The following is a 15,941-nucleotide window of genomic DNA, read 5'->3' on the forward strand; positions in this document are numbered from 1 at the left end:
CACCTGACATGATACACATGCACTTGACATGATACACATGCAGCAGCATGATACACATGCAGCAGGATGATACACATGCACCTGACATGATACACATGAACTTGACATGATACACATGCACCTGACATGATACACATGCACTTGACATGATACATATGCACCAGCATGATACACATGCACCTGACATGATACACATGCACCTGACATGATACACACGCACCAGCATGATACACACGCACCTGACATGATACACACGCACCTGACATGATATACACGCACCAGCATGATACACATGCACCTGACATGATACACATGCACTTGACATGATACACATGCACCTGACATGATACACATGCACTTGACATTATACACATGCAGCAGCATGATACACATGCACCTGACATGGAACACACGCACCTGACATGATACACACGCACGAGCATGATACACACGCACCTGACATGATACACACGCACCTGACATGATATACACGCACCAGCATGATACACATGCACCTGACATGATACACATGCACTTGACATGATACACATGCACCTGACATGATACACATGCACTTGACATGATACACATGCACCAGCATGATACACACGCACCTGACATGATATACACGCACCTGACATGATACACATGCACCAGCATGATACACACGCACCTGACATGATACACACGCACCTGACATGATATACACGCACCAGCATGATACACATGCACCTGACATGATACACACGCACCTGACATGATACACACGCACCTGACATGATATACACGCACCAGCATGATACACCTGCCCCTGACATGATACACATGCACTTGACATGATACACATGCACCTGACATGATACACATGCACTTGACATGATACACATGCAGCAGCATGATACACATGCACCTGACATGATACACATGCACTTGACATGATACACATGCACCTCACATCATACACATGCACTTGACATGATACGTATGCACCAGCATGATACACATGCACCTGACATGATACACACGCACCTGACATGATACACATGCACCTGACATGATACACACGCACCTGACATGATACACACGCACCCGACATGATATACACGCACCAGCATGATACACATGTACCAGCAAGATACACATGCACTTGACATTATACACATGCACCTGACATGATACACATGCAGTTGACATGATACACATGCAGCAGCATGATACACACGCAGCAGCATGATACACATGCAGCAGCATGATACACATGCACCTGACATGATACACATGCACTTGACATGATACACATGCACCTGACATGATACACATGCACTTGACATGATACACACCCACCAGCATGATACACACGCACCTGACATGATACACACGCACCTGACATGATACACACGCACCAGCATGATACAAACGCACCTGACATGATACACACGCACCTGACATGATATACACGCACCAGCATGATACACACGCACCTGACATGATACACACGGACCTGAAATGATACACGCGCACCAGCATGATACACACGCACCTGACATGATACACACGCACCTGACATGATATACACGCACCAGCATGATACCCATGCACCTGACATGATACACATGCACTTGACATGATACACATGCACCTGGCATGATACACATGCAATTGACATGATACACATGCAACAGCATGGTACACATGCACCTGACATGATACACATGCACCTGACATGATACACATGCACCTGACATGATACACATGCACTTGACATGATACAGATGCAGCAGCATGATACACACGCACCTGACATGATCCACACGCACCTGACATGATACACACGCACCTGACATGATACACACGCACCTGATATGATATACACGCACCAGCATGATACACATGTACCAGCAAGATACACATGCACTTGACATGATACACATGCACCTGACATGATACACATGCACTTGACATGATACACATGCAGCAGCATGATACACATGCAGCAGCATGATACACATGCAGCAGCATGATACACATGCACCTGACATGATACACATGCACTTGACATGATACACATGCACCTGACATGATACACATGCACTTGACATGATACACACCCACCAGCATGATACACATGCACCTGAGATGATACACACGCACCTGACATGATACACACGCACCAGCATGATACAGACGCACCTGACATGATACACACGCACCTGACATGATACACACGCACCTGACATGATATACACGCACCAGCATAATACCCATGCACCTGACATGATACACATGCACTTGACATGATACACGTGTACCAGCATGATACACATGCACCTGACATGATACACATGCGCCTGACATGATACACATGCACCTGACATGATACACATGCACCGGCATGATACACATGCACCTGACATGATACACATGCGCCTGACATGATACACATGCACCTGACATGGAACACATGCACTTGACATGATACACATGCACCCGACATGATACACAAGCACCTGACATGATACACATGCACCTGACATGATACACACGCACCTGACATGATACACATGCACCAGCATGATACACATGCACCTGACATGATACACATGTGCCTGACATGATACACATGCACCTGACATGATACACATGCACCTGACATGATACACACGCACCTGACTTGATATACACACACCAGCATGATACACATGCACCTGACATGATACACACACACCTGACGTGATACACATGCACCAGCATGATACACATGCACCTGACATGATACACATGCGCCTGACATGATACACATGCACGTGACATGATACACATGCATTTGACATGATACACATGCAACAGCATGGTACACATGCACCTGACATGATACACACGCACCTGACATGATATACACGCACCAGCATGATACACATGTACCAGCAAGATACACATGCACTTGACATGATACACATGCACCTGACATGATACACATGCACTTGACATGATACACATGCAGCAGCATGATACACATGCAGCAGCATGATACACATGCAGCAGCATGTTACACATGCACCTGACATGATACACATGAACTTGACATGATACACGTGTACCAGCATGATACACATGCACTTGACATGATACACATGCACTTGACATGATACATATGCACCAGCATGATACACATGCACCTGACATGATACACACGCACCTGACATGATACACACGCACCAGCATGATACACACGCACCTGACATGATATACACGCACCAGCATGATACACATGCACCTGACATGATACACATGCACTTGACATGATACACATGCACCTGACATGATACACATGCACTTGACATTATACACATGCAGCAGCATGATACACATGCACCTGACATGATACACACGCACCTGACATGATACACACGCAAATGACATGATACACACGCACCTGACATGATACACACGCACCTGACATGATATACACGCACCAGCATGATACACATGTAACAGCAAGATACACATGCACTTGACATGATACACACGCACCTGACATGATACATACGCACCAGCATGATACACACGCACCTGACATGATACACACGCACCTGACATGATACACACGCACCAGCATGATACACACGCACCTGACATGATATACACGCACCAGCATGATACACATGCACCTGACATGATACACATGCACTTGACATGATACACATGCACCTGACATGATACACATGCACTTGACATTATACACATGCAGCAGCATGATACACATGCACCTGACATGGAACACACGCACCTGACATGATACACACGCACCAGCATGATACACACGCACCTGACATGATACACACGCACCTGACATGATATACACGCACCAGCATGATACACCTGCCCCTGACATGATACACATGCACTTGACATGATACACATGCAGCAGCATGATACACATGCACCTGACATGATACACATGCACTTGACATGATACACATGCACCTCACATCATACACATGCACTTGACATGATACACATGCACCAGCATGATACACACGCACCTGACATGATACACACGCACCTGACATGATATACAGGCACCAGCATGATACACATGCACCTGACATGATACACACGCACCTGACATGATACACACGCACCTGACATGATACACACGCACCCGACATGATATACACGCACCAGCATGATACACATGTACCAGCAAGATACACATGCACTTGACATTATACACATGCACCTGACATGATACACATGCAGTTGACATGATACACATGCAGCAGCATGATACACACGCAGCAGCATGATACACATGCAGCAGCATGATACACATGCACCTGACATGATACACATGCACTTGACATGATACACATGCACCTGACATGATACACATGCACTTGACATGATACACACCCACCAGCATGATACACACGCACCTGACATGATACACACGCACCTGACATGATACACACGCACCAGCATGATACAAACGCACCTGACATGATACACACGCACCTGACATGATATACACGCACCAGCATGATACACACGCACCTGACATGATACACACGGACCTGAAATGATACACGCGCACCAGCATGATACACACGCACCTGACATGATACACACGCACCTGACATGATATACACGCACCAGCATGATACCCATGCACCTGACATGATACACATGCACTTGACATGATACACATGCACCTGGCATGATACACATGCATTTGACATGATACACATGCAACAGCATGGTACACATGCACCTGACATGATACACATGCACCTGACATGATACACATGCACCTGACATGATACACATGCACTTGACATGATACAGATGCAGCAGCATGATACACACGCACCTGACATGATCCACACGCACCTGTCATGATACACACGCACCTGACATGATACACACGCACCTGATATGATATACACGCACCAGCATGATACACATGTACCAGCAAGATACACATGCACTTGACATGATACACATGCACCTGACATGATACACATGCACTTGACATGATACACATGCAGCAGCATGATACACATGCAGCAGCATGATACACATGCAGCAGCATGATACACATGCACCTGACATGATACACATGCACTTGACATGATACACATGCACCTGACATGATACACATGCACTTGACATGATACACACCCACCAGCATGATACACATGCACCTGAGATGATACACACGCACCTGACATGATACACACGCACCAGCATGATACAGACGCACCTGACATGATACACACACACCTGACATGATACACACGCACCTGACATGATATACACGCACCAGCATAATACCCATGCACCTGACATGATACACATGCACTTGACATGATACACGTGTACCAGCATGATACACATGCACCTGACATGATACACATGCGCCTGACATGATACACATGCACCTGACATGATACACATGCACCGGCATGATACACATGCACCTGACATGATACACATGCGCCTGACATGATACACATGCACCTGACATGGAACACATGCACTTGACATGATACACATGCACCCGACATGATACACATGCACCTGACATGATACACATGCACCTGACATGATACACACGCACCTGACATGATACACATGCACCAGCATGATACACATGCACCTGACATGATACACATGTGCCTGACATGATACACATGCACCTGACATGATACACATGCACCTGACATGATACACACGCACCTGACTTGATATACACACACCAGCATGATACACATGCACCTGACATGATACACACACACCTGACGTGATACACATGCACCAGCATGATACACATGCACCTGACATGATACACATGCGCCTGACATGATACACATGCACGTGACATGATACACATGCATTTGACATGATACACATGCAACAGCATGGTACACATGCACCTGACATGATACACACGCACCTGACATGATATACACGCACCAGCATGATACACATGTACCAGCAAGATACACATGCACTTGACATGATACACATGCACCTGACATGATACACATGCATTTGACATGATACACATGCAACAGCATGGTACACATGCACCTGACATGATACACATGCACTTGACATGATACACACGCACCTGACATGATACAATGCACCTGACATGATGCACATGCACCTGACATGATACACACGCACCTGACATGATACACACGCACCTGACATGATACACACACAACTGACATGATACACACGCACCTGACATGATATACACGCACCAGCATGATACACATGTACCAGCAAGATACACATGCACTTGATATGATACACATGCACCTGACATGATACACATGCACTTGACATGATACAGATGCAGCAGCATGATACACATGCACTTGACATGATACAGATGCAGCAGCATGATACACATGCACCTGATATTATCCACATGCACCTGACATGATACACATGCACCTGACATGATCCACACGCACCTGACATGATACACACGCACCTGACATGATACACACGCACCTGACATGATACACACGCACCTGAAATGATATACACGCACCAGCATGATACACATGTACCAGCAAGATACACATGCACTTGACATGATACACATGCACCTGAAATGATACACATGCACTTGACATGATACACATGCACCTGGCATGATACACACGCAACTGACATGATATACACGCACCAGCATGATACACACGCACCTGACATGATACACACGCACCTGAAATGATACACACGCACCAGCATGATACACACGCACCTGACATGATACACACGCACCTGACATGATATACACGCACCAGCATGATACCCATGCACCTGACATGATACACATGCACTTGACATGATACACATGCACTTGGCATGATACACATGCATTTGACATGATACACATGCAACAGCATGATACACATGCAGCAGCATTATACACATGCAGCAGCATGATACACATGCACCTAACATGATACACATGAACTTGACATGATACACATGCACCTGACATGATACACATGCACTTGACATGATACACATGCACCTGACATGATACACATGCACTTGACATGATACACACCCACCAGCATGATACACACGCACCTGACATGATACACACGCACCTGACATGATACACACGCACCAGCATGATACAAACGCACCTGACATGATACACACGCACCTGACATGATATACACGCACCAGCATGATACACACGCACCTGACATGATACACACGGACCTGAAATGATACACGCGCACCAGCATGATACACACGCACCTGACATGATACACACGCACCTGACATGATATACACGCACCAGCATGATACCCATGCACCTGACATGATACACATGCACTTGACATGATACACATGCACCTGGCATGATACACATGCATTTGACATGATACACATGCAACAGCATGGTACACATGCACCTGACATGATACACATGCACTTGACATGATACACACGCACCTGACATGATACACACGCACCTAAAATGATACACATGCACCAGCATGATACACATGCACCTGACATGATACACACGCACCTGACATGATACACACGCACCAGCATGATACACACGCACCTGACATGATACACACGCACCTGACATGATACACACGCACCAGCATGATACACACGCACCTGACATGATACACACGCACCTGACATGATATACACGCACCAGCATGATACACATTTACCAGCAAGATACACATGCACTTGACATGATACACATGCACCTGACATGATACACATGCACTTGACATGATACACATGCAGCAGCATGATACACATGCAGCAGCATGATACACATGCAGCAGCATGATACACATGCACCTAACATGATACACATGAACTTGACATGATACACATGCACCTGACATGATACACATGCACTTGACATGATACATATGCACCAGCATGATACACATGCACCTGACATGATACACACGCACCTGACATGATACACACGCACCAGCATGATACACACGCACCTGACATGATACACACGCACCTGACATGATATACACGCACCAGCATGATACACATGCACCTGACATGATACACATGCACTTGACATGATACACATGCACCTGACATGATACACATGCACTTGACATTATACACATGCAGCAGCATGATACACATGCACCTGACATGATACACACGCACCTGACATGATACACACGCACCTGACATGATACACACGCACCTGACATGATACACACGCACCTGACATGATATACACGCACCAGCATGATACACATGTTACAGCAAGATACACATGCACTTGACATGATACACATGCACCTGACATGATACACATGCACTTGACATGATACACATGCACCTGGCATGATACACATGCATTTGACATGATACACATGCAGCAGCATGGTACACATGCACCTGACATGATACACGTGCACTTGACTTGATACACATGCACCTGACATGATACACATGCACCTGACATGATACACATGCACTTGACATGATACACATGCAGCAGCATGATACACATGCAGCAGGATGATACACATGCACCTGACATGATACACATGAACTTGACATGATACACATGCACCTGACATGATACACATGCACTTGACATGATACATATGCACCAGCCTGATACACATGCACCTGACATGATACACATGCACCTGACATGATACACACGCACCAGCATGATACACACGCACCTGACATGATACACATGCACCTGACATGATATACACGCACCAGCATGATACGCATGCACCTGACATGATACACATGCACTTGACATGATACACATGCACCTGACATGATACACATGCACTTGACATTATACACATGCAGCAGCATGATACACATGCACCTGACATGGAACACACGCACCTGACATGATACACACGCACCAGCATGATACACACGCACCTGACATGATACACACGCACCTGACATGATATACACGCACCAGCATGATACACATGCACCTGACATGATACACATGCACTTGACATGATACACATGCACCTGACATGATACACATGCACTTGACATGATACACATGCACCAGCATGATACACACGCACCTGACATGATATACACGCACCTGACATGATACACATGCACCAGCATGATACACAGGCACCTGACATGATACACACGCACCTGACATGATATACACGCACCAGCATGATACACATGCACCTGACATGATACACACGCACCTGACATGATACACACGCACCTGACATGATATACACGCACCAGCATGATACACCTGCCCCTGACATGATACACATGCACTTGACATGATACACATGCACCTGACATGATACACATGCACTTGACATGATACACATGCAGCAGCATGATACACATGCACCTGACATGATACACATGCACTTGAAATGATACACATGCACCTCACATCATACACATGCACTTGACATGATACGTATGCACCAGCATGATACACATGCACCTGACATGATACACACGCACCTGACATGATACACATGCACCTGACATGATACACACGCACCTGACATGATACACACGCACCCGACATGATATACACGCACCAGCATGATACACATGTACCAGCAAGATACACATGCACTTGACATTATACACATGCACCTGACATGATACACATGCAGTTGACATGATACACATGCAGCAGCATGATACACACGCAGCAGCATGATACACATGCAGCAGCATGATACACATGCACCTGACATGATACACATGCACTTGACATGATACACATGCACCTGACATGATACACATGCACTTGACATGATACACACCCACCAGCATGATACACACGCACCTGACATGATACACACGCACCTGACATGATACACACGCACCAGCATGATACAAACGCACCTGACATGATACACACGCACCTGACATGATATACACGCACCAGCATGATACACACGCACCTGACATGATACACACGGACCTGAAATGATACACGCGCACCAGCATGATACACACGCACCTGACATGATACACACGCACCTGACATGATATACACGCACCAGCATGATACCCATGCACCTGACATGATACACATGCACTTGACATGATACACATGCACCTGGCATGATACACATGCATTTGACATGATACACATGCAACAGCATGGTACACATGCACCTGACATGATACACATGCACTTGACATGATACACACGCACCTGACATGATACACACGCACCTAAAATGATACACATGCACCAGCATGATACACATGCACCTGACATGATACACACGCACCTGACATGGTACACACGCACCAGCATGATACACACGCACCTGACATGATATACACGCACCAGCATGATACACATGCACCTGACATGATACACATGCACTTGACATGATACACATGCACCTGACATGATACACATGCACTTGACATGATACACATGCACCAGCATGATACACACGCACCTGACATGATATACACGCACCTGACATGATACACATGCACCAGCATGATACACACGCACCTGACATGATACACACGCACCTGAGATGATATACACGCACCAGCATGATACACATGCACCTGACATGATACACACGCACCTGACATGATACACACGCACCTGACATGATATACACGCACCAGCATGATACACCTGCCCCTGACATGATACACATGCACTTGACATGATACACATGCACCTGACATGATACACATGCACTTGACATGATACACATGCAGCAGCATGATACACATGCACCTGACATGATACACATGCACTTGACATGATACACATGCACCTCACATCATACACATGCACTTGACATGATACGTATGCACCAGCATGATACACATGCACCTGACATGATACACACGCACCTGACATGATACACATGCACCTGACATGATACACACGCACCTGACATGATACACACGCACCCGACATGATATACACGCACCAGCATGATACACATGTACCAGCAAGATACACATGCACTTGACATTATACACATGCACCTGACATGATACACATGCAGTTGACATGATACACATGCAGCAGCATGATACACACGCAGCAGCATGATACACATGCAGCAGCATGATACACATGCACCTGACATGATACACATGCACTTGACATGATACACATGCACCTGACATGATACACATGCACTTGACATGATACACACCCACCAGCATGATACACACGCACCTGACATGATACACACGCACCTGACATGATACACACGCACCAGCATGATACAAACGCAAATGACATGATACACACGCACCTGACATGATATACACGCACCAGCATGATACACACGCACCTGACATGATACACACGGACCTGAAATGATACACGCGCACCAGCATGATACACACGCACCTGACATGATACACACGCACCTGACATGATATACACGCACCAGCATGATACCCATGCACCTGACATGATACACATGCACTTGACATGATACACATGCACCTGGCATGATACACATGCATTTGACATGATACACATGCAACAGCATGGTACACATGCACCTGACATGATACACATGCACTTGACATGATACACACGCACCTGACATGATACACACGCACCTAAAATGATACACATGCACCAGCATGATACACATGCACCTGACATGATACACACGCACCTGACATGATACACATGCACCAGCATGATACACATGCACCTGACATGATACACATGTGCCTGACATGATACACATGCAACTGACATGATACACATGCACCTGACATGATACACACGCACCTGACTTGATATACACACACCAGCATGATACACATGCACCTGACATGATACACACACACCTGACATGATACACATGCACCAGCATGATACACATGCACCTGACATGATACACATGCGCCTGACATGATACACATGCACCTGACATGATACACATGCACCTGACATGATACACACGCACCAGCATGATACACATGCACCTGACATGATACACACACACCTGACATGATACACACGCACCAGCATGATACACACACACGGGACATGATACACATGCACCTGACATGATAAACACGCACCAGCATGATACACATGCACCTGACATGATACACATGCACTTGACATGATACACAAGCACCTGACATGATACACATGCACTTGACATGATACAGATGCAGCAGCATGATACACATGCACCTGACATGATACACATGCACTTGACATGATACACATGCACCTGACATAATACACATGCACTTGACATGATACAGATGCAGCAGCATGATACACATGCACCTGACATGATCCACACGCACCTGCCATGATACACACGCACCTGACATGATACACACGCACCTGACATGATACACACGCACCTGACATGATATACACGCACCAGCATGATACACATGTACCAGCAAGATACACATGCACTTGACATGATACACATGCACCTGACATGATACACATGCACTTGACATGATACACATGCAGCAGCATGATACACATGCAGCAGCATGATACACATGCACCTGACATGATACACATGCACTTGACATGATACGTATGCACCAGCATGATACACATGCACCTGACATGATACACACGCACCTGACATGATACACACGCACCAGCATGATACACATGCACCTGACATGATACACATGCACCTGACATGATAAACACGCACCAGCATGATACACATGCACCTGACATGATACACATGCACTTGACATTATACACATGCAGCAGCATGATACACATGCACCTGACATGATACACACGCACCTGACATGATACACACGCACCTGACATGATACACACGCACCTGACATGATATACACGCACCAGCATGATACACATGTTACAGCAAGATACACATGCACTTGACATGATACACATGCACTTGACATGATACACATGCACCTGGCATGATACACATGCATTTGACATGATACACATGCAACAGCATGGTACACATGCACCTGACATGATACACATGCACTTGACATGATACACACGCACCTGACATGATACACACACACCTGACATGATACACACGCACCTGACATGATATACACGCACCAGCATGATACACATGTACCAGCAAGATACACATGCACTTGACATGATACACATGCACCTGACATGATACACATGCACTTGACATGATACACATGCAGCAGCATGATACACATGCAGCAGCATGATACACATGCAGCAGCATGATACACATGCACCTGACATGATACACATGAACTTGACATGATACACATGCACCTGACATGATACACATGCACTTGACATGATACACATGCACTTGACATGATACATATGCACCAGCATGATACACATGCACCTGACATGATACACACGCACCTGACATGATACACACGCACCAGCATGATACACACGCACCTGACATGATACACACGCACCTGACATGATATACACGCACCAGCATGATACACATGCACCTGACATGATACACATGCACTTGACATGATACACATGCACCTGACATGATACACATGCACTTGACATTATACACATGCAGCAGCATGATACACATGCACCTGACATGATACACACGCACCTGACATGATACACACGCAAATGACATGATACACACGCACCTGACATGATACACACGCACCTGACATGATATACACGCACCAGCATGATACACATGTAACAGCAAGATACACATGCACTTGACATGATACACACGCACCTGACATGATACACACGCACCAGCATGATACACACGCACCTGACATGATACACACGCACCTGACATGATACACACGCACCAGCATGATACACACGCACCTGACATGATATACACGCACCAGCATGATACACATGCACCTGACATGATACACATGCACTTGACATGATACACATGCACCTGACATGATACACATGCACTTGACATTATACACATGCAGCAGCATGATACACATGCACCTGACATGGAACACACGCACCTGACATGATACACACGCACCAGCATGATACACACGCACCTGACATGATACACACGCACCTGACATGATATACACGCACCAGCATGATACACCTGCCCCTGACATGATACACATGCACTTGACATGATACACATGCACCTGACATGATACACATGCACTTGACATGATACACATGCAGCAGCATGATACACATGCACCTGACATGATACACATGCACTTGACATGATACACATGCAGCAGCATGATACACATGCACCTGACATGATACACATGCACTTGACATGATACACATGCACCTCACATCATACACATGCACTTGACATGATACACATGCACCAGCATGATACACACGCACCTGACATGATACACACGCACCTGACATGATACACATGCACCAGCATGATACACACGCACCTGACATGATACACACGCACCTGACATGATATACAGGCACCAGCATGATACACATGCACCTGACATGATACACACGCACCTGACATGATACACACGCACCTGACATGATACACACGCACCTGACATGATATACACGCACCAGCATGATACACCTGCCCCTGACATGATACACATGCACTTGACATGATACACATGCACCTGACATGATACACATGCACTTGACATGATACACATGCAGCAGCATGATACACATGCACCTGACATGATACACATGCACTTGACATGATACACATGCACCTCACATCATACACATGCACTTGACATGATACGTATGCACCAGCATGATACACACGCACCTGACATGATACACACGCACCTGACATGATACACATGCACCTGACATGATTCACACGCACCTGACATGATACACACGCACCCGACATGATATACACGCACCAGCATGATACACATGTACCAGCAAGATACACATGCACTTGACATTATACACATGCACCTGACATGATACACATGCAGTTGACATGATACACATGCAGCAGCATGATACACACGCAGCAGCATGATACACATGCAGCAGCATGATACACATGCACCTGACATGATACACATGCACTTGACATGATATACATGCACCTGACATGATACACATGCACTTGACATGATACACACCCACCAGCATGATACACACGCACCTGACATGATACACATGCACCTGACATGATACACACGCACCAGCATGATATAAATGCACCTGACATGATACACACGCACCTGACATGATATACACGCACCAGCATGATACACACGCACCTGACATGATACACACGGACCTGAAATGATACACGCGCACCAGCATGATACACACGCACCTGACATGATACACACGCACCTGACATGATATACACGCACCAGCATGATACCCATGCACCTGACATGATACACATGCACTTGACATGATACACATGCACCTGGCATGATACACATGCATTTGACATGATACACATGCAACAGCATGGTACACATGCACCTGACATGATACACATGCACTTGACATGATACACACGCACCTGACATGATACAATGCACCTGACATGATGCACATGCACCTGACATGATACACACGCACCTGACATGATACACACGCACCTGACATGATACACACACAACTGACATGATACACACGCACCTGACATGATATACACGCACCAGCATGATACACATGTACCAGCAAGATACACATGCACTTGATATGATACACATGCACCTGACATGATACACATGCACTTGACATGATACAGATGCAGCAGCATGATACACATGCACTTGACATGATACAGATGCAGCAGCATGATACACATGCACCTGATATTATCCACATGCACCTGACATGATACACATGCACCTGACATGATCCACATGCACCTGACATGATACACACGCACCTGACATGATACACACGCACCTGACATGATACACACGCACCTGAAATG

Source organism: Microtus oregoni, unplaced genomic scaffold (genome assembly GCF_018167655.1).
Source record: "Microtus oregoni isolate MIOR12 unplaced genomic scaffold, Mior012 000182F_ref0000045, whole genome shotgun sequence".
Lineage (NCBI taxonomy): Eukaryota > Metazoa > Chordata > Mammalia > Rodentia > Cricetidae > Microtus > Microtus oregoni.